This window comes from Bos taurus, chromosome 28, assembly GCF_002263795.3.
Source record: "Bos taurus isolate L1 Dominette 01449 registration number 42190680 breed Hereford chromosome 28, ARS-UCD2.0, whole genome shotgun sequence".
Classification (NCBI taxonomy): Eukaryota; Metazoa; Chordata; class Mammalia; order Artiodactyla; family Bovidae; genus Bos; species Bos taurus.
The window spans coordinates 2,752,372-2,766,083 of NC_037355.1; the positions used below are offsets into that span (position 1 = coordinate 2,752,372).

General features: G+C 46.9%; 1 long non-coding RNA gene across 1 annotated transcript in view; it reads left to right on the forward strand.

Annotated features, from left to right (window-relative positions):
• Nucleotides 1-261: 261 nt before the first annotated feature.
• Nucleotides 262-13,712, forward strand: part of LOC132344113 (uncharacterized) — a 28,697-nt gene continuing 15,246 nt past the window's right edge. The window contains exon 1 of the long non-coding RNA XR_009493222.1: nt 262-540. This is a non-coding gene — a long non-coding RNA (uncharacterized lncRNA). The remainder of the gene's footprint in view (nt 541-13,712) is intronic.

Sequence of the window (13,712 nt, forward strand, 5' to 3'; positions counted from 1 at the left end):
TGGTAAACCAAGGACATGTGGGAAGAGGATGTGAGCAGGCACATCCCAGGAAACTGAGCACAGAGGATGCAGCAGCTGCACCCTAACTCCTGCTTGTGGGCATCACACTGTCTCTAACTCTGGAAGCAGGGTGAACAGGGCACAGGTTTCCTGGAGAGGATGGTCATATGACCTCAACCTGGCCTATTAGCATGTTTCACCCCTCCCTGGGCATTGTGATTGGCTCTGAGTTGGGCAAATGACCAATCAGGACTCAGGGCAGACCTCCTGCTGGAATACTGGGGAAGAGGAGCTTTATTTCTGTTTGGAGCAGGGCAAAGGTCAGCCTGTGGCAGTTGGTGGGGCTATGAGGTCAGCCTGTGGCAGTTGGTGGGGACGTGAGTTCAGCCTGTGGTAGATGGAGGGGATGGGAGGTAGCCTGCAGCAGTTGGTGGCCATCTTGCTCCCATAAAGGTAGAGACCCCTACAGGAGGACGACAGAAGTATGCAGAGATGAGAAGTTGGGGAGAGAGAATTTCCGCTCAGGTCCTTGAGATCCAGGTACAGTCCTGCCAGAAACTGTCTGCCTGTGGACCTCTTAGTTATTTAAGTCATTTCCTCCTGCTTGTTGACTTGCTTATTTAAGCCACTATGGGTTTTCTATAACCACTTTCCAAAAAATTGTGACTCTTCCTTTCAGCTGGCTAAGTAGAGTCCAGAGAACTGCAACAGTGTGGGTTTTGTCTAGTTTCAGGGAAGAAATTCCAGATAACATTGCAAGACTTTAATCTGGAGATCTGAATGAACTCAAGCAGTATTTGTTGGAGCCAGCTGTTAACTCTAGGATTCCCCTAATTAGTTCTCACAGGGTTAGTCCAGTTAAGGTAGCAACACCTGTCCCCAATTAGAGGACAAGATGGAGGTTCAGAGAAGGGAGGTAGCCAGACTACAGCAAGGAGGTGTGCAGCCAACAGGACCCCTGCTCCTTGAACTCTGGGAAGCCACATGGTTGGGGCTTGTCCCTGTGAAGGCGCTAAGGCACCCAGCCCCACACTGGCTGCTGTGGGGGGGCCTAAGGATTGGAAACTGCCATGTGGCTGCTCTGTCACTCACAAAAGCAACTCACGCTGAAGGTAGCGGGACCTTACTTCACCACAACCACCCCCTCCTGACTCCTTCAGCTCTGTACCCTCACTCTTGCTTTGCATGACAATTACAGAATCACGTTCATGTGACCACATAGGCAGTCTCTGGCTCACTGGCTCTCATCTGGAGCTGTTACAGGGGAGGCCAAGAGCTTTTGCCACTGCCCCCACCAGGGGACTTCCTCTTTGGGGCCTTCGGGGCTGTATTCCCCTCTTGCACTCCAGAGGACTTTTCCAGAATATACAGGGAACTTCACTCAGTTTAACAGGAGGCATCCATCACTGTCCTTTTCATGTCTCCCTTGAAACTCGGCTCCAGTCCTCCTTTCTCCACTATGTAGCCTCCCGTGGTGCCACAGGAGAGACCAAACTGACAATGAATTGACAGCACAGGAAAGTAACTGAGAGGTGAGATCTGACAGCTGGGAAGCTCAGCTTACAAGGGACCTCTCTCTCCACGCTATAGAGGCTGTAGAAGCCCCCAGGGTCTGGAAGCAGTGCTTGGGCCAAACTGAATCCACAGGCCTTTTGACAGCTCAGGTTTCCAGCCGCGGGGTGGGGTGAGGTTCCTGAGGTTCTGAAGGCCCACTATGTGCAGGCTCAGGGTGCACAAAGAAGAGAGGGCAGAGCCTCCCGGAAGGCGCTCACAGACCACATATAGACAAGTCAGCCGGGCCGCAAGTCATAGAGCCTGAGCTGCTTTCGTGGGTGAAGAGTGTGGAGCAGAGGCAGAGACCCAAGTCTGCCCGGGGAACTGCTTAAGGACAGAGAAATTTCAACCGAGATTTGAAGGTTGTATCAGTTAGTTACACCTTTGGCTGAGGTGAGTGGGGACAGTGTGGGGGAGAAATGGAGAGACCAGACCATGCAGGAACTGCAGGCTCTGTGGGGGGTTTGCACTGCGTGCAAGGAGGCACAGCTGGTGAGGATCGGGGGTTTGGGCCCCGACGCTGTGCAGAAATTAAGCCGGCGAGCCCTGAGGGTCTCCCTGTAGATGCACAGGCAGGGAAGGCGCTCTGAGGAGGTGATATTTCAGATGAGCCTGTGTGGACCACTTCTACCTTCTGTCAACTTGATGCTTTGCTTTTGCAAGATGCCCCCTGTTCTGAGGCACTTCAACTTGGCCCCCCATCCCCGCCTGTCAGTCCCCCTCCCCTCACAGAGGAGTCCTTCCAGGGCCCACTGATTTGTGGTTTTTTTTTTTTTTTTTTTGGGGGGGTTGGGGTGGGGGGGGGCTGCATCCTATGGCTTGTAGGATCTTATTACCAGACCAGAGATCAAACCCAGGCCCCTGGTAGAGAAAATGCCCAGTCCTAACCCCTGCACACCAAGGGATTCCCCCAAGGCCCACTATTCAAATACAATCCAACCTCCTCTTTAACTGGACTCATACTCCAAGCCACTGTCTACCTGCCCTGCTCCCCAGCATCAGGTTCCAGGACACTCAGGGTCCCCTCACCCCAGAGACCGTGAAGTTGCTCAGCCCGGCAAGTCCTCAGCCTGCTCACCCTGCCTGCCGTTCCCTTCTCAGCAACATGATGAAGGTTCCCTCCGACCACAGGTCCGGCTCCTCCGCCTCCTGCTCTCCCCATGCTCCCTGCATGGTAAAGCCCCTCTTCCAGGACTGTGAGGAGAAACTTTCATTTCAGTGGCGGTTGTTTCCTGATTGGTTAGCCTTACTGACCCTCAAAGTTTCCACTAAATATTCTATTTTAAACCAGCCTACAAGACACTTTGCAGACAGAGTAAACAAATGAAGAACAAGTGAACTACACACCCTTTTACAAAATCAAGTGGTAATACCTTAATATGTATTGGAATTCCTTTTCCCATAAAATCACAGGCTCCATCAGGGTGGAGGGCATATAAAAATCATGTAGTCAGGACCAGACTCCTATGACGTCCTAACTACCCATCTCCCCACACTGAGGGCTCAGGCCCAGGCTTGACCGAACCCCAGTCTCTGACTTAAAACTGAGTGGAATTTGGCTGGTTTTTCCAATTAAGCTTTTACAGTTGTCAGCTTAGCAGGAAAGTTCTCGGTTCCAACTCATCTGTCTGGCAATAATCAATCTGCACCACACATGAGATAGCGTTTTCCCCGAGTTATTTGGTTAGAATCCGCAGATGGTAACAGGGAAAATGTCACTGTTTCAAAACAAGCTGTGTCTCTGGGAGGGAGTGGGGGTGGTGCCCTGGAATGTATCTCTCCTGAATCTTTTAGTTATTAGATTTCCAGAGAAGCCCGCACAGGGGATAGTGGGCTGGAGCTGAGCTGGGCTATCCCCCACGGTCCTGAGGGGGGAAACATCAGACAGCTGTGGTCCTGGGAGCAGCCTGACCCTGGGAGCCACAGGTAAGGTCCCCTCCAAGCCTGCTGTCCAGCTTAGGATAAGGCTCAGCAGCTGTAACTCGGGGCTCATGGCTGAGGGGCAAAGGGAAGCTGGCCCCCCTCGCACTGGGTCAGGAGGCGGACAGTCCAGGGCTGGTCCGGAGCTTCCTGTCCCTGATGCCCTTCAATCCAGAGGAGTTGCTTTGTCCACAGGGCAGAATGAGCTCCAACCTCAGAGCTGACGTTTCCAGATCAGGACAGAGGGAGAAGCAGAAAGGGCCTGCTTCTCTCTCCCAGGACACATTCTAGAGTTTGTGCGAATCACTCCCATCCCCCTGGAGGGAGAGGTTGGTCACACAAGCAGCCTCGATGAAGAGTAGCTGGGAAATCTGTAGTCCTGGGTGGCCAGTGACCAGATAAAGGAGGGTTTCTGGTGACCTGGGAGTGGACAAGGTACTGGGAGCCCTTGGATGCCTCAGCCCACCGCCTCTAATGCTCCCTCCCACCACCCGACCCATCTCTACCCTGAGCTCACATTTTATGAGATTGTCCCTTAGGTCAACTGTATTAAGGAATTAATAATTCAGGAAACAGTTGAAGATCATGGGAAAGTGGGTGCTTCTTGTGAGATTTGCTGGCAAATTGCTGGTGGGGCTCCCTCACCGACACTGAGGCTTTCTCCCCACCCTCTTCCTGCAGAGCCCACTGGGCACTGGCAGCCCGAGACATCCCGTCCAGTGGAAGGTGACTGTGTCCCACCCTGCTCATGGGTGCCCTGCTCTTTAATACAAAACTCACACCCTCCCTGTGGGACCGTGATGGACAAATAAAGTGATGAGGCAGCCGTGGCTCAGCCAGCCCCAACCCACACCTCACAGAAGAGGAGACAGTCTGTGAGCACAACGTTCCATCATCAGAGTCAACTACTTTCCAGCCCTGAGGTGGGGATGTTTCAGTTTGGAGACACAGAGCACAGAGCACCGGTGTGGATGGTCCTGGAAGCAAGGGGGCCGGCTCAGCCCCCTCTCCCCAGCTTGGCTCCTGACCTTTGTCCTGTGTGTGCCTGACACTCCAGCTTCCTCCTGCCGGATGGCCTGCTCTCCAGTCCCTGTGGTCACACCCACATATCAGGACAACTCCCCCACCATGTGGAAGGGGAGAGATCCTGACTTCTGCATGAGAGTCAGGAAACTCAGCTGCACCAGTACCTGACCACACCACCCACAGGCTTTCATGGGACTTTACCCTGTTTATGCTTCCCGGTGGCTCAGACGGTAAAGCGTCTGCCTGCAATGTGGGAGCCCCAGGTTCAATCCCTGGGTTGGGAAGATCCACTGGAGAAGGAAATGGCAATGCGCTCCAGCACTCTTGCCTGGAAAATCCCATGGACGGAGGAGCCTGATAGACTACAGTCCATGGGGTCGCAAAGAGTCAGACACGACTGAGCAACTTCACTTTCGCTTTCACTTTATCCCATTTATGGGCATCTCAGTCATGATTAACACAGGCCCCAGGGACCAAAATTCCCCTCAGCCCTTCTGAAGATGTTGGGTAATGTCAGTGCAGGGAGGTCATACACGCTTTCTGCATCTCGGCCCTGCAGCACAGCAACTGTTGCTGTTGGGAGTCATCCTCCCAATTCTCTCAGTTGTCTTTGCATTTAGTTCTGATTTACTTCTAGTACCACATGACTGCACGCTTCTTAGACTGGAAAATACACAGCCTCAATTCTGTGCAGCGAGGATGCAAAACAGAGTGTGATCCACCTTTCTGGAGCATCAAGTTTATCAAGAGGAATTGGAAGAACCAAAGAGTTGACAAGAACTCTCCGCCTCCCCCTCTCACATGCAGGACAGAAGAGTGGGGTAGGGAGACACGCCCGGGAGAGGCAGTCCAGTCTCTGCAGTTTCAGGTGAGAGCCGAGGGGTGGGCCTGCAGCCCGGCGGGCCCTCTTCTGCTCGCCCAGACTGCTGAAGACCATCCTTTGAGCTGGCCAGGGTTTTGGATACGATGCTTCTGAAGGCCGTGGAGGTGTGGGATACCCTCCTGATTTGAATCTTGTCAGAGGATTCAACCCCTCAATCACTGCCAGGGACTGCATCCTGGCGTTTCATCGTGGGGCATCCTTGGACTTTACCTGGGCTCCGTTTGTTACGCTGCCTCTTGCTGGGCAGACTATTATAAATCTGCATATTTTCCGGTGAACCCTGCTCTTTCTGGCTGTGGCCAGAGGAAAGTGTCTGGGGACACTCTCAGGCTGCCCAGCGTGGGAGGAGCTCCTGGTGTTGGACACACCCAGGGGCAGCTGCTTCCCTCTGGGACTTCAGTCCTGCTGCTGGTGCTGCTGGCGGAGGGAAGGCCTCAGGGCCACACAGGGCGCTCGCTGGGGATGGCGGGCCTCTGCTCCAGGCCGGGTGGAGACCAGCAGGCTCCCTCATCTTCTGCTCTGACTTCTGGTCCTTGTGCAGTTGTACGTTCTCTCCCTGGTTGAGCCACGTGGTATGAGTGTGGACACCTCAGGCCTTGGAGAAGGCTCAAGTTATGGCTGCTGAGGTCAGTGGAAGGGGAGAGCCTCGCAGTGATGGAGCAGCCCTCCACCTTGTGTTCCCCTGAGCTGACAGTGCAATGCCTACTGCCTGTTCCCTGAGTCATGGATCAGGTCCCACCTCCACACCAGAGTCCTTACCACTGTCACCCCTGGGTCCTTGTCACAGGGTGGCACACAGAATGGCCTGAGTGGCTCCTTCTGGCCCAAGTTCACCCATGGAGGCCTCATCGGTCATTTAAGGTGCTCTTGTCACTGGGGTTGAGGGCCGTATTTTTTAGCAAATTCTTTCTCTGATGACAGACACAGGGGAACAGGTTGTTGCCCTACGAGGATTCACAGCCACAGCTCTGAAAAGTCATGTCCCCCAAAGGGCAGGGTCCCGGTCACCATGGAGTAGAGAACTACTCCCAGACTCCACACATCCACCGCAGGGCAGTAGGAGCCCTGTCCCAGGAAGAATTCTCAGGCAGCGTAAGTGCAGCTGCCATAGAAAGTGTTGAGCTTCCCACTCTGATCACACTCGTTGCTGAGGCCAAAGTCTGTGATTTTCACGTGCTACTCGGTGTCAAAGAGGAGGTTCCCTGGCTTCAGGTCCCAGCGCAGGACGTGCCCCTGGTGGCCGTGCTGCAGGGCAGAGAGCAGCTGTCCCAGCGGCCTCGGGCGTCAGCCTCTGTCATATCCCATGGTCCTCCAAATGGCTACATGTCCCCCTCACTGAGGCCCTCCATCCAGGAACAAGATCTCCTCTGTGTCAATCACCTCCAGTAGTTTGACAATATTTTCATGGTTTAGAGCCTTCATACTATTCACTTCCCAGAAGAGTCCTGGAGGCTGGAGGAGTTCTGCTGACTCTTCCTAATGACCTTTATGGCCAACTCTGTCCCAGTCAGAACATACTGGGCCAGCTTTGGCAAATCAACCTTTACCAATAATGTAAAGAATCGCAGTTATCAATAGAAGCCTTGTCCCCTGAGATGGCTGTGAGGCCCAGCATCATGGTGATCTGCTGACTACACTGACTGCCAGCACTAACTAGCAATGCTAACTGTGCTAACTATGCTAACTATACTCCTGCAGCACGGAGTCCTCCAGGTTGGAGTGAAAGGCTCTGGATAGCAGCTCAAAATGTTATGAAGAGATAAAGATCTCTGGTAAAAGTAGATAGACAAGCAATTAGAAAATTTACTATTGTAACTGTGGTTTGTAGCTCCACTATTTTATTTTCTCTCTGATAGATGAGATTAATAAAAAGAATTAAGCACCATTTTTAGTGTGGTTATGAGTTACTACTGTTGTTCAGTCACTAAACCGTGTCCAGTTCTCTGTGACCTCATGTGCCAGGAGCCAGCAAGAGGCATTCCACTTGTGACAAAGGTCACGAGGAAGGAGGCTCGGCATATGCAAAGGCAGGATCAAGCCTCAGGAGTCCCCCTGGATATTCTCGAGCATCTACCCCCAAAAAACCAGAGTCTGCCTACTTTACTGCTTTGTGCTCTCACCTCTGACTTTACTGGGGGCTGTCCCCCACCACCATCTCACTCTCTCTGTCAAAGAGTTAACTTACAGCTCCAATTAATAAAGTTCCTGGGCAATTAGGAGTGTTTAGATCCAAACCCCTCAGATAGCTCTCTAACTCACCTGACAAGTTTACCCGGACTCCTACAGCTATGCATACGATTGTTTACAGTCTCCCAGCCTCGAGAGGCATGGGAAGCTTAAGATATTCAAATAGCTTAGAGCCTCTCAGAGAGTTAGAAACTGTCAGAATAAAACTAGTAAAAGATTTCATTGATGAGCCAATGCTTGCTGCCAAGTTTCCACATCCCCTGTATTGTATCCTTGAATGTGTATTAATTAATATAGTTGGTATGTAGAAAAAATAAGTAGTGGCCTTGGTGCTAGCAACTTTAGACCCTTAAGGTAATAAATTCTGTCCTTTGTTGTAAACCCATTACGCCTCTGCCCTATAGGAATGCAATTTTATCTAACACCTTCGGAAGATGGCGCCAAACCTTAAAATAATTACTCTTAGAGAAAATAAGTCTTTGTCAAGAGTCGTAAAATGTTAATAGGCCTTCTGGCCAGAAGATGATGTAAATCACCTAAACCATTTGTATATGATAAATTTGCAGGATAGAAACCCTGGTTTTTGATAAGGATCAAAGACTGCTGACTTTGCATCCCCTATTATCCTCCATGTGTAACTTAGGGTATAAAAACCCCTGTTGAAAATAAAGCTACGGGCCTTGCTCACCAAAGCTTGGTCTCCCCATGTCATTCTTCTCCTTAACTTCCAGCTGAGTCTCCATCTGGAGCACGGAGGTCCTCTGCGACCATTTATTTGCCTGGGCTTCTAAGACCCACTCGAGAAGGTGTCTAAGGTGGGGCACCTTCCTCTATTTAAGAGGGCGCCTGCGGCCTCCATAGTCAGAGCTAACCTGGTGTCACAGCTTATATTGATTTTCCGCGTAAACCAAGCTACTCAGCCTCTTTTCTCCACTGAATTTTCCTACTGAACTATCCTCATTCTATTACTCTTTATATCTTTGATGAATATTTAAATAGTCACCGACTCCGTCTCTCCTTCGAATACCCTGGATCTGCCGCGGCTGGTCCCCGGCACTCATGAACTGTGCACACTGGGCTCCTCTTGTCCTCCATTCCTCCCTGAATTGGCTCAAATTCATGTCCATTGAGTCGGTGAGGCTATCTATGTCATACTGTGATGCCACCTTCTCTGATTATTTCAGTCTTCCAGCATCAAGGTCTTTCTAGTAAATCAGCTCTTCACATCAGGTGGCTGAAGTATTGGCGCTTCCATTTCAGCATCAGTCCCTCTAATGAAGATTCAGGGTTGATTTACTTTAGGATGGACTGGTTTGATCTCCCTGCAGTCCAAGGGACTCTCAAGAGTCTTCTCCAACAATACAAATGGAAAGCATCAATTCCTCACTCAGCCTTCTTTATGGTCCAACTCACAACTATACATGACTACTGGAAAACCATAGCTTTGACTATAGGGACCTGTGTCCCAAAGTGACATCTCTGCTTTCTAATACATTGTCGAGGTTTGTCATCACTTACATTCCAAGGAGCAAGTGTTTTTTAAATTTTATGGCTGCAGTCACAATCCACAGTGATTTTGGAGCCCCAAGGTAATAAAATTTGTCACTGCTTCCAGTTTTTGCCCTTCTATTTGCCACGAAGTGATGGGACTGGATACCATGATCTTAGTTTTGTTAATGTTGAGTTTCAAGCCAGTTTTTTCACTCCCCTCTTTCACCTTCATCAAAAGATGTTAGTTCCTCTTTTTTTTTTCTGCCATTAGAGTGGTATCATCTGCATATCAGTGGTTGATGATATTTCTCCTGGAAATCTTGATTCCAGCTTGTGATTTCTCCAGCCTGGCATTTCGCATGATACACTCCCCACATAAGTTAAATAAGCAGGGTGATACATACAGCCTTGACATACTCATTTCCCAATTTTAAACCAGTCCATTGTTCCATGTATGGTTCTCTTCCTTCTTGACCTGCATAAGGTTTCCCAGGAGTCAAGTAAGATGGTCTAGTATTTCCATTGTTTTAGAATGTTCCACAATTTGTTGTGATCCACACGGTCAAAGGCTTTCATCAATGAAGTAGATGCTTTTCTGGAATTCCTTTGCTTTCTCCATGATTCAATGAATGTTTCAAATTTGACCTCTGTTTCACTGTCTCTTTGAAACACAGCTTGTACACCTAGAAGTTCTCAATTCACGTACTGCTGATGATTAGCCAGAAGGATTTTGAGCACAATCTTGTTGGCATGTGAAATGAGCAAAAGCATACAGTAGTTTGAACATTCCTTAACCCTGTCTTTCTTTGGGATTGGAATGGAAACTGATCTTTTCCAGTCCTGTGGCCACTGCTGCGTTGTCCAAATTTGCTGACATATTGAGAGCACTTAAACAGCATCATCTTTTAGGATTTGAAATAGCTGGAATTCTGTCACATCCACTAGCTTTTTTCATAATAATGCTTCTTCCTAAGGCCCACTTGACTTCACACTCCAGGACATCTGGTCTAGGTGAGTGATCACACTATCCTGATTATTTGGGTCCTTCAGATCTTATTTGTATAGTTCTTCTGTGTATTCTTGCCACCTCTTCTTAATATCTTCTACTTCTGACAGGTCCTTATCATTTCTGTCCTGTATCATTCCCATCTTTGTGTGAAATGTTCCCTTGATATCTCCAGTTTTCTTGAAGAGATCTCTAGTCTTTCCCATTCTGTTGTTTTCCTCTTTCTTTGCATTGTTCATTGAAGAAGGCTTTCTTTTACCGCCTCGCTGTTTTCTGGAACCTTGCATCCAGTTGTGTGTATCTTTCCCTTTCTTCTTTTCCTTTCACTTCTCTTCTTTCCTTAGCTATTTGTAAAGCCTCCTCAGACAACCACATTGCCTTCTTGCATTTCTTTTTGGGGGGATGGTTTTGGCCACCACCTCCTTCCTGTACATTGTTATGAACCTCTGTCCATAATTCTTTAGGCACTCTGTCTACCAGATCTAACCCCTTGAATATATTTGTCACTCCACTGTATAATCATAAGGGATTTGACTTAGGTCATACCAAATGGCCTAGTGGTTTCTCTACTTTCTTTAATTTAAGCCTGAATTTTGCCAACAAAGAGCTGATGATCTGCGTCATAGTCAGCTCCAGGTCTTGTTTCTGCTGACTGTTTAGAGCTTCTCCATATTTAGCTACAAAGAATATATACTAATTTCGATATTCATTATCTGGTGATGTCCATGTGTACAATTGTCTCTTGGGTTGTTGGAAAAGAGTGTTTGCTATGACCAGTGTGTTCTCTTAACAAAACTGTTTTTGCCCTGCTTTATTTTGTATTCCAAGGCTAATCTTGCCTATTATTCTGGGTATCTCCTGACTTCCTACTTTTGCTTTAGAGTCCCCTATGATGAAAAGGATATCTTTTTTGGTGTTAGTTCTTTCTTCAAGAACCAGTCCACTTCAGCTTCTTTGGCATTAATGTTTAGGGCAAAGACTTGGATTACCAACACGTTGAATGGTTTGCCTTAGAAACAGACCGAAATCATTCTATCGTTTTTGAGATTGCACCCAAATACTGCAATTTGGACTCTCTTGTGGACTGTGGGAGCTACTCCATTTCTTCCAAGGGATTCTTGCCCACAGTAGTAAATATAATGGTTATTTAAATCAAATCCACCCATTCCTGTCCATTTTAGTTCAATGATTCCTAAGATGTTGATGTTTAATCTTGACATCTCCTGCTTTACCACATCCAATTTACCTTGATTCATGAACCTAACATTCCAGCTTCCTGTGCAATATTGTTCTTTATAGCACTGGACTTTACTTTCATCACCAGACACATCCACAACTAAGTGTTGTTTCCACTTTGGCCCAGATGCTTCATTCTTTCTGGAGCTATTAGTAATTGCCCTCCACTCTTCCCCAGTAGCATACTGGGCACCTTCTGACCTGGAAGGCTCATCTTCTTGTGTCATATCTTTTGCCTTTGGGTTTCTCTAGGCAAGAATACTGGAGTGGCTTGTCATTTCCTCCTACACTGGACCACATTTTTTCAGAATTGTTCACTATGCCCATTCATCTTGGGTGACTCATGGCAAGGCTCAGATCTTCATTGAGTTATGCAAGCCCTTTGCCACAACAAGGCTGTGATCCATGAAGGGGTTTTGGATACACAACACAAACGGTATAATCAGTAACTAAAAGGAGTTCAAGTCAGAGCTGTTGGAGCAGAGGTTTTTTTATGTTCTTGACATTAAACTGGCTTAAATTGGCATTAGAGTGTTATATCTTTAGGATGTTACTTATAATCTAATTATAACCACAAAGAAAATAATTATAGAATATGCACAAAAGGGAATGAGAAGGGAATTAAAATGTTGCACTACCAAAAATGCAGAAGAAGGTGGTCATGCAGGAAATCAGAGACAAAAAAATCATTAAGCCATACAGAAAACAAAGAGCAAAATGACAGAGGTAACTCCTTCTATATGAGTAATTACATTACATGTAAACAGATTAAACTCTCCAGTCCAAAGACTGGCAGAATGATGCATATGATGCAACTATTTGCTATCTATAAAAGATTAATTTTAGATCCAAAGACAGAAAAAAGTTGAACATGAGAAGACAGAAAATCCATGACAACAGTAACCAAAAGATATCAGTTGTGGCTGTACTAATATCAGACAAAATAGACTAAATGAGAAAAGGTTACAAGAGAAAAGAATATTATATGTTAATAGGAAATTCGACAATATAGCAATAAGATAAACTCACATTTACACACCTAATGACACCATCAAAGCACATGAAAGAAAAATGAACAGAACTGAGGGGAGACATAGACCATTCACACAACACTTGGAACTTCCAATATCCCACTCTCATTGATGGATAATCAGGCAAGATGAGTGCAAAGGTAGAAAATTTCAGCAGCACAATCAGTTAGGTCTAACGACAACCACACCAGCAGAACACATGTTCTCCCCAAGGGCATTAGGGCCTCCTCCAGGACAGACAATTGGTTAGGCTACAATTTATCTCAGTGTATTTGACAAGACAGATCTCATGCAAAGTATCTTCTCTAACTACAATGCGATTAAGTTAGAAATCAGCAAGAGAAGAAAAAGTGGAAAATTCACATATTTGCAAAAATTAAACACACTTTAGCCAATGTAGCAAAGAATAAAGCATAGGGGAAATTTAAAAATACTTTGAGATGAAGGAAAGCGAAGCACTACCTTATGAGAAACAGAAAAGCAGTGCTAAGGGGAAATTTATAGCTTTAAAAACATAAAAATCTCAAACCAGTAACTACATGTAATTTTGGTAACTAGAAAAAGAAGAACAAACTACTGAACCCAAAGCTGGCAGAAGGAAGGTAGTAATGAAGATTAGTGCCAGAGACAAAATAGAAAAGCAAAGACAATAAAGAAAAAACACAAAGTTGACTCTTTGGATAAATTAACAAAGTAGACAAGCTATTAGCTGGGCTGACTTTTAAAAAAGGGAAGACAAATGACTGAAATGAGAAATGAACATGGAGGAATAAAAAGGATTATGGAGGGTACTGTAAATGATTGTCCTCTAACAAATGGGATAACTAGATAAAATGGACAAAATGCTAGAACTACAAATCCTCCCAAGACTGAGTCACAAAGAAATAGAGACTCACAGCTAGTAAGGTGATTGGATCACTAATCAAAACCCCTCCACAGAAAAACCTCTGGACCAAGCTGATGGCTTCACTGGTGAATCCTACCAGACCTTTGACAAGAACAAACACCAATCCTCCTCAAAATCACCCCAAAAATTCAGGAGAAAAACAAACAAACAAAAACCACTTTCTAACTCCTTTAAGGTATGAAGAGGTGAAAAGATAAGACACTAAAAGATGAACTCCCCAGGTCGGTAGGTGCCCAATATGCTACTGGAGATCAGTAGAGAAATAACTCCAGAAAGAATGGAAACACGGAGTCAAAGCAAAAACGACACCCAGCTGTGGATGTGACTGTTGATAAAAGTAAAGTCCGATGCTGTAAAGAGCAATATTGCATCAGAACCTGGAATGTTAGGTCCGTGAATTAAGGCAAATTGGACGTAGTCAAACAGGAAATGGCAAGAGTGAACATCGACATTTCAGGAATCTGCAGAACT